Genomic DNA, 13330 nt, shown 5'->3' on the forward strand with positions numbered 1-13330 from the left:
TTCTTGTCAAAACCGTATACATAAATTATGTCATCAGATTCTCGTATGCTAAGATCCAAAGCAAAAATTATTAACGAATGTACTTCTTGTTTATGTGACTGTTTTTTTATCAAACTAGTGTAGTTATAAAACTTATTTACCAAAGCCCATAGCAAGTTTAATCAGAGGCAGTTAATTGATGACTTAATATTATTATTAATGTTAGTTTAAGTTTCAAGTTCAAATCGCTTAATATTGTATAAAAATAGTATAACTTATTATAACAAATAGATGTTTTGACCATGAAAAGTAGTCTAGTATTTGTTTAAAGATTTTATACATTAAAATAACTTCAACTGGATTTGTTATTTCTTGCATCTAGTCACATATTTTTTAATTCCTTATTTGCCATTTGGAGAAATTTTCAATATTTATCAAATAATAAACTAAAGATTTTAAAATTCTCTGAAAGCAATAATTTTCTCTTCAGGATTTGTAATTTCAACTATTCATTGAACAATCAAATCTAATATACAATAGAAAAACTAGTCATTCTCAATTTGGAATCTTTGATTATAAAAACACAAACTTAGTTATTTGTGTTGCCAAGTCATAGTTTAAAGGGCCAGACTGAACGTACACTTTATTTGTGTTGTAAAACGTATATATGTATAAAACAGGCTTAGTTATTTTACATTTGTTAGCCAGTTTAAAATTGGTTTATATCTTAATATTTGTTTAGATTTAAGTACATTTTTAAGAGTTTGTGTCACTATTTCTTGGGTTCGGTTTCAAAACCTTATTGAGTTACATCAAAATTTGTTATGGTCATTAAACTACATGTATACTAAAAAAAAAGGATAAAATCATGGGATGGAACTACACCCTTGCTCCCGACCTAGGTACGCCTCTGATTATGTTGTCATATCAAACTTGTGTAATAAAGACTATATTTGAGCTAATATATTTATTAAATGCAATTAAATTGACGTGTTTAAGTTGATATTTGTAACTCGCCAATGGTTACTTAATCATATTGCATGCCAGCCTATTTAAAACTAAAAGTAGAATTTAAAGTTTTATTTATAATGCCAATTTTTATTAATACAATTTTTATAACTCGTTTACAACCACGGCCTTTATGCTTATGATTTATTTACAACTTGATTACAATCCTTCAACCCGTTTATATATGTTGTATAAAGAAGCTACACAACTTAAGTCATGCTCGTGATTATCAACTATTAACCAACTATGAAGATTCCCGGTGTATTGCGTCGGGTCAATGTTATTGGAAGTCGTACTCGTACAACTTATCAAATCGTGTAATACGTCTGCGAGTCGAGGTGAATTCGATCGATGCTGTGTTACGAAACCAGTAATAACCCCCCCCCTCCCCAAAAAAAAGTTTGTTAACGGAAAAATACAACAAATTAACATACAAAACACGCATTGCGGTTACAAGCCAATGACACTTCAGTTGGTATCTGAAGTGTGGTGAACAAAAAAAAGGCGCATTGCAGTTGTGAACTGATACAAATTCGTTGATTCTGGAATCGAGGGACAAAAAAAGTAATAAAAAAACCCGAACGTCGCGTTTGCGAACTAATGCGTATTCAGTCGGAATCGACTTTGTCAGGACTAAATCGTACATAGAAAAGCATGTGTTGTGGTGGTGAACTGACACGAGTTCAGTTGGAATCAGGTTACGACACCGAAATTAAAACAATAAGTTAATTCGTCCACACTCAAAATACAACAAATTAACATATTTACATAAAAAGACCGTGGCGAAAAAAAATATACACGCACGTTTTGGCCGTGACCTGACGCGAATTCATTTGGAATCGATGGACTAAAAAAGAACTCGTGGGGAAAAAACCTTAGGTTGCGACCGTGAGCTAACGTGAATTTGGTCGGAATCATTTGACAGTATCAACGGTTAAAAAACCCGTATTTTACGGCAGGTAATCGACACGAATTTAAGAACGAAAAACAAATTAAAAGCAAATAAAAGGGCCGACCAAACACGTAAGGATACGTGATCCAATCACATGATTGCGTCGCCACTCTTCTTAATTATTATATATAATAATATACCCGTTACACTAAGTCGGACCCAATTATTTAATTCCCAAGCTATTTTTTGTTGAGTTTAGAGCATTCCCAGTGATTTCTCCAAATTATGTGAGGGAGTTCTCAATTTTTTAGAAATGGTTAAAAGTGGTTGTGAGAGAAGGAGAGAGAAAATGTTACTGTTCATGGTTAAATTTGGAGAAACACACTGTTCACCTCTATAATTTTTTAATGTTTTTTAAAGTGGTTGTGAGTGAAGGAGAGAGAAAAGGTAATGATAAAAGTATTTAAAAAATATTATTTAATTGAAAATGAGAGAAAAAAGATGATGTTTTTAGTATAATTATAGAGAGAGAGATAAAGAATCAACCGGGAATGCTCTTAGCTTTGTATAAAATTAAGAAATGATAAACTTATTTGTTACAATAATTTGATGCATACGGCATGCCTTTAAAAAAATCTTCGCATTTAGTCATTAATTATTTCAACTTGTTAATAAAAAACGTTTTTTTATATGCATATAGGTGATATATAAATTAACAAATTGACCATAGAATAACGTGAAAAGGGGAAATAAATGAATACTTGATTTTAAAGTGGAATGAATTTCTATGAAAGACAACTCTCATTGTATAAAAAATGAAATAAAATAAAAAAGACACTTGACAAAACAAACACAAACAGTAAATTGCATTAGGTAATGGAGTATTAGGGAAGTTGTGTGATGAATACGATGAATCCAATGATGATCCTTGTTACTTCGCAACGTTAGTTTGACAATTTGTTAGCAACTGGTATAAAAAGCCTCTCATCTATGGGTTCTCAACGCGAGACTTACTCAAGGTTCATGAAACTAGCAATCTTGGTTAACTAAGAACAATGTGTTATACGAGGTCATTTTGATGACAAGTTGGTGTATTTGGAAAACAAGGAATGAAGTTATCGTTTCTAACACACTGGCTAGCTAGCCTTTTGAAAACCGTGGAAGACATAAAATCTTTGAGATACCTATGGATCAAGAACCGCTCTCCTTGCAAAAGTCTTTTACAGAACGATTACTGTAATTTCTTGTTGCAACTCTTATTGGTTTGTTATTTTTTCTCTTAGCGTCTTGCTAGTTGTTGCTTTAGTGAATTTGCTGATAAAAGAAAAAAATAAGTGCCATGATTGATTATACCACAAATATTTGTTTGTTCATTTTCATGTTGATGAAAGACAAGAAAGAATTGTACCAAGGCCGTCTCCGCTATAAAATTGAAACATTAACTCATTGAAATATACACATAAATAGGCGCAATAGTTTTTAAAACTACACAATCCCAAACATAAAATTTTATAGAAATATAGAATTAAAACATCACAACAATAATACTAAGTACATCATTTCATCAACTCATACATGCTGTTGAAACTTTGAACATGTGATTAGGCCCCCCAAACCATGGGTCGCTGCTCTCTGCTAACCTTGTTCGACTGGGCAATTAACAGAGTGAAGGACGAAGGTGGGATTGGGCTCAGAGATGAGAACAGAGAACTGGGAAGGGAGCCGATGGTCGCCAAATGGTTTTGTTTTTTGTTTGAAACGGTTGCCATGTAAGTAACTAATACAGGTTTGACCTTTTTCTTTTTCTTTTTTATTTTATTTTTTATTTTTTTTATAATTTTTAACATGTAAATCAATTAATGGGATTTAATAAAAGAACTAAACGGGCATTTTAAATAAAATGAGTTTAGCAACGTAAAATACATGAGCTTGAATTGAGTTTATCATATATTCTTATATTTTTTTATAGAAAACACAAATTAATTATTTTCTAAGAAACTTCGGGTCTCACAGGGGATTGCGCCTAAAATTGTCACCCTCCCCGCCCTCCCATGAGCGGCCCTAGATTGTTAGTATATAAAATCAAAAGTGGTAAAGTTGAGTACAAATTATCGGTAGATTTCTCCGTCAAAATGATCTACAACTATTAAGAATCATTATACCCAATTTTGTTTTTATTGTATTTCAATAATCTAAGAAATTTGTCCGTAAACCTAATTTGGTGATGAAGGGCTTGTTCTTGATTTCATCTTTGAAAATGCGTAGATGGAGATTAATAATAAAATCGTTAAATTTTGAAAGAAAATGGATTTGATGTGCATGTATAGCGACATTTTGGGGTTTGACCAAGACTTTTAATCTATGGTTAATGGGATGGATTAAATAAAATATATGACACTTGGTGTATAATCATCATGTTGCGCTTTATTGTGAACCTTTACTATTTATAGGCCAAGAGCTCTTTTTACTTAATCCTAAATATATACAAGTGGATTCTATGTTTGCTTGTTTGTTTTTTTTTTCGTTTTTTTATGTAATTGATTGTATTAAATTAATATATTATCTTAGGAGATGCTAAATAATTTGATGATGATGCTTTAATAGTGGGAGATTGGTCGGTGAGTAATGTGCAAGCTTTAAGCCGGTTGCTGAGGGTTTTTAAATTAGTGTCGGGACTGAACATAAATTTAAGCAAAACCACTTTGTTTGGGGTGGGAGTGAACTTCAAAATGTTAAGGTGATGGCGGATATCTTTCATTGCAAGGCGGGGGAATTGTCGTTTTTGTATCTTGGAATTAAAGCGGGAGCTAATATGAATAAAATTAATAATTGGCAAAATGTTGTGGATATTTTTGACAAAAGGCTAGTATTGTGGAAAGTTCGTTCTCTTTCAATGGGCAGACGAATAAAATTGATCAAGGCAGTTCTCGAATGCCTTCCAAGCTACTACTTATCCCTTTACCAAGCCCCGGTAAAGATTGTAGAGATCCTTGAGGCTAAAAGAAGGAGATTTCTGGGGGGGGGGGGAGTGAAGATAAGACGAAAACGTGTTGGGTGGCTTGGAATAGAATAACCTCGGCCAAGGAAGATGGTGGGTTGGGTTTATGTCCTCTTAAAGACTCTAATTTAGCGTTTTTATCAAAATGGTGGTGGCGATTCAAGGTGGAAGAGGATAGCCTTTGGAAAAAGGTTATAATGTCAATTCACCATACGGCCTAGATCTTGGCCGATCATTTCCCACACAAAAGATTAAATGGCACATGGGACAAGATTGTCAAGATTGAAAAGGCGTTGGCAACATACCAAGTTTCATTAGCTAATTACATTAAAAGGGCAGGTTGGAAATGGGTCTAAGATAAGGTTCTGGTTGGACATATGGCTAACAGAAGATAGATTGAAAGATCGGTTCCCTACTCTATTCTCGTTAGAAACGGCGAAGTCGTGTGTGGTAGCTGATTGATGCATAGTAACTGATGAACTAATGGAAATTATTTGATAAAATGGAATTGGAAAAAGTAGCCTATGTCCGGGGAGGCGGTTAAGAACTGATGGAATTCCTTGATTTACTTTTATTATTTCAGGTTTAAGGGAGGAGAAGACAAATGGGTTTGGGGTGGCGAGGCTGTTGATTCGTTCTCGGTGGCAAAAATGAAGAAAGTATTATATAGGGTGGATCCTCCATGTTCGAAGAGTATCCTAGAATGGAATAGTTGGGTGCCGATGAAACTGAACACGATCGTTTGGCGAGCTATCCAGAACAAGCTTCCCACTTATGATAATTTAATAAAAAGGAAAATTCTTTTCGGCCCAGATATATGTTGTAATTGTTTAGCGGCGGGGGAGTCGGTGGACCATATATTTGCGTCATGCTACGTTGCGAGCGTGGTGTGGCAAATGATTGGCAGGTGGTGTAACATTCAAACTTTCCATATCAAAGATGTTTAAGGGTTATTGTGGCTGTCAAAGATGGAACATAAAAGAAAAATGGTTTACTCCATTGTGATGGCTGCTATTTGGTGTTTATGGGAAACCCGAAAATAGTTCATCTTCGAAAATAAACCGGTAAAGATTGATAAAGTGCTTGGAGACATAAAGGTTTTGAGCTTCTTATGGATAAAAAATAGGGCATGTTTGATCTAAATTGGAATAGATGGAAATCGATAGTGTTGTAGTTTATGTTCTGGTTTGTTTGTACTTCCAGCCCTTACTACTTTCTTGGTAGAAAGGGTTTTTGGTTGCTTTTGATATGAAAGTTGCTGCTAAAAAAATAAATAAATAAATAAAATAACAGCTAGTTAAATATGACCAAGAAGAGTAAAGAGGAAAAAAAAACACATATTGATATAAAAAAATATTTTTAAATACCTAAATTTGAAATAGTTATACACTTATGCCATAAAATAGGTGGTTTTAGAGGGTTAAAATCTAATATTGTGTTATCCTTACTACAACGAATTAGTTTTTAAAAGGTTGAGTTTTACAATTTAGAAAAGAGTAGCGGCACAACTTATTGTCCGATTGTCTTCTGTTTCGATGTAATCATTACCTTACTTATTATAATACAATAATCCTTATTTACACAGGAATCCAACTATGCGGTCTAAAAAATATGTTCTTTGGGTTTGATGAAGGTGCTTCTTATAAAGGAATAAAAGGTAATCTTGATACACATTTAAAATATGTTAGAATGGGTTATTTAAGTTTATCAAGTTGTTTAAAGTCATTATGTTGGGGCCTGATTCTATGTATAAATAGATATATTGACAGGGTTAATAATTTACGTGTGGGTGAAGTTTTTAATTTTATTATAATTTATAACAATACAAAAGGAGTCGAATGAGTTGTTCAAATTATGTATTCTCGTGTTTTATTATTGAGGTCTGATTCTCAAAACACTTCTGACCTATTGTGCATGCCCAACTTTTCATAATTGATTCACTTCGTTAATGTGTACATGTGTGAATTTCAAAAACAAGGGGTATTTGAGTCTATGTATACATGTATACGCCATGTTAGTGTAATTGAAACTCATTATAGATATTGACAAGTCTTCATACGGTATAAAACGGGTTAAACACACCGTGTAAAATGGGAGTGCACACTTGTGAGTCACACAATGCATTACACCTTATGCCTTTGTTTAAAATAAAGCAATTGTAATTATTATATGTCTTGGGTTATACATACACCAAGGAGGTTATTCAAACACTAGAAGAGATACGACTTGTATAGGTGTAAAGTCAAGTCATTTTCGGTCAGGGGGTGCCAGATTTTATTTATTTGTATCGTATAGTCCCTATACGATGACTCATATAGAGTCTGTTTGACTCGTATAGTTTTTTTATTTTTTTAAGATTACTTTAAAAATTACAAAATATTAAAAATAACATTCGAGTTATTTACAAAATAGAAACATGCAATTTAAAAGTAAATATTTTGCTTCATACATAACAACATACGAACAACATGAGTGTTTATGGGTAACTACTTTTTAGATGTGGTCATGCAATCCATTTTGGTTGACACTGTATGAATTATCTAAACTTTTGAAATATAAATGCCATAAAAATAATTTCGTTTGTTAACGTAGATATTTTGATTCGTATTAACTCAACTTTTGAAATATAGCCTTCATAAAGTTATAGTAGTTCAATAACTTTTGGTATTATCTTACAAAGTAACACACAAATTTTGCATGGTTGAAGCAAGAAAAGCTGATACATGGCCTGTACGGGTCATATATAATCTATACGGCTCGTATAGACCATAAAATAATTATAAATATCTGGTCAAAGTACAGCTGACATGCAGTCTATACGAGCCGTATAGACCCTATACGAGCTAGATCTATACGGCTCGTATAGACTACAAAAGGCTGCCACACTGTCACCCTCCGTACGCATGTCAAAGTTAGGGCTATACGACTCGTATAAGCCCTATACAAGCCATATAGCCTTACTCACACACCAGGGAGGCTAGTGTTTTTATATAACCACCTTTACTATATTCGTATCTTCGTGCCACAATAGCTTTCAAACTAGACTTGGGCATAGTTCCAAAGAGGTTCTATACAAACAAGGTTCAGTTCCTTAGAGAAACTGGACCCAGAACCAAATCAGAACCGATTCCACCTGTACATGGTCAAACCCAGACCGACCTGACCTGAGCAAAACCCGATAAAAACCCGACCAAACCAATCAAAAACCTGACCCGGTTCTTGACTTTATTGACCATACCCGAAACCGTTTTTTTTAACCAGATTTGTTTACCTTTATTTAAAAGATCTTCCATTTAAGCATGTTAAAATAGAGGTGCCGTCCAAACTGGTTAGCCGGTCAATAACCGGTTTCTACCTGGAAAAAAAACCGGCAGTTAGTAACCGTTTTTTCATTTTGGGTCTAGAACCGGCCAATAATTGGTTAACCGAAACCCGTTTTAGGTTTTTAAATTATTTTTTTAAACCGGTTTTTTCTGGGTAATTACCGGTTAAGCGGTTCGGTTATACCCGAAATCGGTTAGGGTTCTTGTGCTTGAGAACCGTTTACTAACCGACCCCAATTAACTGGCCTAACTTGTTAATTCAGCATTGACCAACAACCGGTTATTAAATTAACCGGTTTTCAAATAACTAGAAAGTTAGAGGCCTTCTTGGACTTCAAATCTGAAGGGGTTTAGTTGTTGGGCCCAGGACGTAGTTTACTTTACTGGGCTGATTAGTAAATATTTGAGCCTTTGGGAGTTTGGGCTTTGGACATTTAAACTCAATAATAATAATATAATACTTTAAAGACCAACCTGACACAAACTAAACCCCAAGGACCAAAAATAAACTTAACTTTATCCCACAACAACTTTCACATATTATCATTTCTCACCCCTCAAACTCTCTAACCGAATCCGGCGAATAATAATAATAATGGTATCGGACACAGAACTCGCCGCCGGCTACGGCAGTTCTTGACAACCGCCGATCTCAACACCACCACCACCGCCAGTATTCGCCGGAAGCTGGAGGAAGAGTTTGGAGTCGATTTAACGGATAAAAAAGCGTTTATTCGGCAGCAAATTGATTTGTATTTAGAAAGTCAACAGCCAGTTAACGAAGATAACGAAGAAGAAGATGAAGAGGAAACGAGTAATGGCAAGAGCAGAAAACGGAGGTTAGTTGTTGGTTATATTATTAATTAGATTGCAATTTTATTATTAATTTGTTAATTTGATTGGTGTATACTAGTTGTTAGTTACTTAGTTAGCATTTAGGAATTGAATTTGTGATGTATTGTTTTTGCCCTAATTATGTGAATGTGAACTGAAGTTAAGTGATGGTAATGAATTAGCATATGAATTGGATGCTTAATTGTGTTTAGGAAGATAAAATTAGCATAATTGTTCAAAGTGATCAAACACGACAAAGCGTGCCTTGACAACTAGCTATGGCCCGGGGTTCAGTAGCGTAAAATTCCATTTTCGTCCGAAAAGTTTTATACATAGTGTAAATTTACCTGTTTTCGTTCGAAAATTTAAGCCCCCCCTGGTCCGTGTTTATTCCTTTTGCATTTGATAATGCCTGAGGCTGTGGAGCTACTTAGCCGAGCAGGTTATGCATGGTAATCTATGCAGTCAATCTCGGTGGTATCTCGGTTATCGGTCCTCATGTGAAATATCGGTCAGAATATCGGTACTGATAATATTGGCGATATTGACCGATATTTGACCGATATTGACGATATTTCACCGATATTCCCGATATCAGGGTTTTAAGTCTTAATTTTCAACTTTTAGTGTTTAATGTTGGTGTTTTGAGTCTTAATCAGTTCCTACTTGCTACAATTGTTAGCGTTTTGCAAGTTGCAAAAGGATAATCTGTTAATAGTAGGAGAGTATAACGAATTGTTAGTGTTAAAGTGCTATATATATAAATTTTGCATGATATTAAAATTACCGATATCCCACCGATATCTCACCGCGATAACCGATATCTCAAATATCAGGCCTCGATTGATATTCGATATTTTTCCGCATTAACTGCTTAGATAGTAATGTCATGATTGCGAGATCAATCGATGTAGTTATAAAAGACATGGTTTTGCAATCCAGATTCCAGACGGAGATAGCGGCGCAGCTTGCAGTTTTATTATTAGTTTGATCCTTTAATTGTTGTGTACTAGTTGTTAATTAGCATTTAGGAGTTGAATTTGTGATTTATTGTTGTTGCCCTAATTATGTGAATGTGAATTGAAGTGAAGTGATGATGATGAATTTGAATATTGGAATACTCATCCGTTAGCATATGAATTGGATGTTTAGTTGTGTTTAGGAAGATAATTAGGGCATATGAATTGAATACTCATCTAATTGTTGCTTCTGATAATGTATGCCTGTTCATGAATTTAGTCAAGGATGTGGATTGAAGTGATGGTCATGAATTTGCATCTATGAACAATCAATTAGCATATGAATTGGCTGTTCAATAGTGTTTAGCAAGATAGTTAGGGCATCTTCTACATTTGGACATCAATTAGCATACTTGTTACTTTTGTTCAATAGTGTTTAGCAAGATAGTTTTCACGAAATTAGGTCAAGAAATGAGAACAAAGAGGTGAAGAAGAAAGGGGGCGGGTTCACCAAATTATGTAGTCTTTCTCCACAGCTTCAGAAGTTCACAGGGGTACCCGAATTAGCAAGAACAGAGGTATGAACACCATTCTGCATATTTGTTTTATCAAGTTTTGTGATTATTGTCACAAAACAGATTTATACATCTCGATATATATATATATATATATATATATATATTATAGCGCGGTAGCATTATAATCATAGGTTGTTAAACAACTATGGAGTTACATTCGTGAACATGATCTGCAAGACCCGGCCAATAGAAGGAACATACGTTGTGATGAACCGTTTCGTGAGCTATTTGGTGTGGATAAGATTGATATGTTTCAAATGAATAAGGCTCTTGCTAAGCATATATGGCCATTGAATTCTGATGGTGGTATATCTTCATATCATCGTTCTTCATAGTTATAACTGTAAAGCTTATATTTTTACTTATCTTCTTATTTTCATGATTCGAATTTTATTTTGTGCAGCAGCTCCAGTTAGTGCAGAACCAAAGGAAAAGAAGCCAAAGAAGGAGAAACAAGAAGGTGGGCTTTATTTTTTTTTATAAACTATAGTCAAATAAACAATGACTTTGTTTGATGTACAGATGTTAATCTTCTCAATGGTTTAAAGGCGTGGTTAGGCATGTAAACGAACTGAACGAACACGAATGGAGCACGTTTGTGTTCGTTCGTTTAAGCTTAACTGAACAAACGATCGAACACGAACGAGGTTTTCTGTTCATAGCGTGCTTGTTAATAAAGTGAACATGCCCGTGTTTGTTTATGCTCGTTTGTTAATGGTATAAACTATAAACGAATGGTTCACGAACATAAATAAATGGACATAACTGAGCTAAAGCCCATTAAAAGTAAATGTGAACAACAATGTGGGGTCTAAAAAGTTATTTAAACTATTCTAAATTGTAATCGGCCTAAAATATAAAATGAATATATTAACAAACGTAAACGAATGAACTTAAACAACTGTAAACTAACGAACATAAATGAACGTTAACGAACGAACATAACGAATTTGAATGAACGAACATTCATGGACATAAATGTGCGAACGAGGCATGTGTACATGTTCTTTCGATTAACTAAATGAACAAGATTTTTTGTTCATGCTCGTTCATTTATTAAATAAACGAACATAATAATCTTCCCGCCAAATGGTTCACTGAATGTTTGGTTCGTTTGCAAGCTTAGTTGTTGTTTCACTCAGTTTGGCTTACAGACTCAGATGAGCCAAAAAGAAAGAAGAAACAGAAGGGTGCCGGAGGTGGCGGCAGTGGTTCGGGCCTTATGGCTCCGGTTCCACTTTCAGAAGCTTTAGTGAAATTTCTTGGAACAGGTGAAGACGCATTGGCACGTTCGGATGTTGTTAAGAGAATATGGGACTACATTAAACAAAATAACCTCCAGGTACATATGTATGCCTTAACTATTAGTTGTTTTTATTGAATTAAAATATTATTAATGTTGTCATAACTAACGAGTTAAACATTCATCCCGAACATGTCTATAGGATCCCTCGGACAAAAGACGGATTTTATGTGATGGTAAGTTGAAAGAGCTCTTTGATGTTGACACATTCAATGGATTCACAGTTTCAAAACTTTTATCAACTCATTTCATAAAGGCAGAAAGGTGAATCTTGCTAGTTAAGAGCATGTAGTTTTGGATAATTTTGGCTTGAATTATTTATTGATAAATATATGTCAGTCAATGAAAATGGATTTTTTAACACTCAAATGAAAATGTGAACACCAGACATGATTATTGAAAACTGGTAGTTTAGCTGATCAAGTTTTTAATGGATTTATATATGCTTATGATCTTCCATCATGAAGATAATTTGATTTACTGTCTCCATCTTATTAAAGAAACATGTTTTAATCTTCTCCTTTGGTCCCGTCGGCCGTCACTTCTCTCCAACTAGACCTTCTCATAATGAATCCCCCCCTCTTCACGACCGTACCGCCACTGTATATTCCTTTCGTGACTCACGTTGTGAGTACTTTCTTTCTGATTAGTGACTGGTTAGATGTTTCAGACCCAAGTGGTGGCTTTGGAGATTGGTAGCAATGAAATGAGTTACTAGTGGTCAAAGATGATTCATTGATTTGGGTCCTCAATAATCATCGAGATTAAGTTGCAACGGGGACACACGGGTGGCAGAGACGTATTAGCAGTGCACATAGAGTTGCGAAGGTGAGGAAACGAAGCGTGGTGTTGTTTAGGTGGCGTATCTACACCCACATGGCCGGCTCAACGACTTTGGAGGCCTAAATCGAAATGAGATTTGTGGTCATTTCATGACAATTTTGAAAATAAATAAATAAACAAACGCCTATCGAAATGAGATTGATTTTGTGACCATGATATGACAATTTTGAAAATAAATAAATAAAAATTGCCTTGAATTGGTCTCAAACTCATGACCTACATATTAAGAACACACAAGTTTACCAATAGATCAATAAATTATTTCAATTTTAATCTGCCCATTATATTAGATCTACATTTAATGGTTATGTTTTTATTTATTTATTTTGGGATATGAAGGAGTTATTAAGTGTGAGCCAAAAGCTCTTGCTTGATTTCGCTGGCCTATAGGCCGATCCTATACACCCGATTCTTTTATATTTAAGCTATCACTGAATGAAAAATTGTTGGCCAAAGCAAATTCTTGGAAAACATATTAGCAACATGGTCCTTATAAGCTTCCACATACTTTCGTATTGGTTTCCCCGGTCTAAACCTTTTCACGAATGAAGTGATAATGAACTCCAACGTGTATTTTTGTTGTACAATAGGTTGACGCTTTCTAAATTTGTTT

General features: G+C 34.4%; 1 pseudogene across 1 annotated transcript; it reads left to right on the top strand.

Annotated features, from left to right (window-relative positions):
• The first annotated feature begins 8795 nt into the window (after positions 1-8795).
• On the top strand, positions 8796-12152 carry LOC143607080 (upstream activation factor subunit UAF30-like; annotated as a pseudogene). Its single transcript, XR_013148875.1, has 6 exons — positions 8796-9039; positions 10457-10571; positions 10703-10877; positions 10975-11031; positions 11726-11913; positions 12017-12152. The product of XR_013148875.1 is annotated as an upstream activation factor subunit UAF30-like (transcript).
• The last annotated feature ends 1178 nt before the right edge of the window (positions 12153-13330 follow it).

Source organism: Bidens hawaiensis, unplaced genomic scaffold (genome assembly GCF_021521415.1).
Source record: "Bidens hawaiensis isolate Kalapana, Puna unplaced genomic scaffold, B.hawaiensis_p1.1 tig00079285_1, whole genome shotgun sequence".
In the NCBI taxonomy this organism is placed as follows: domain Eukaryota; kingdom Viridiplantae; phylum Streptophyta; class Magnoliopsida; order Asterales; family Asteraceae; genus Bidens; species Bidens hawaiensis.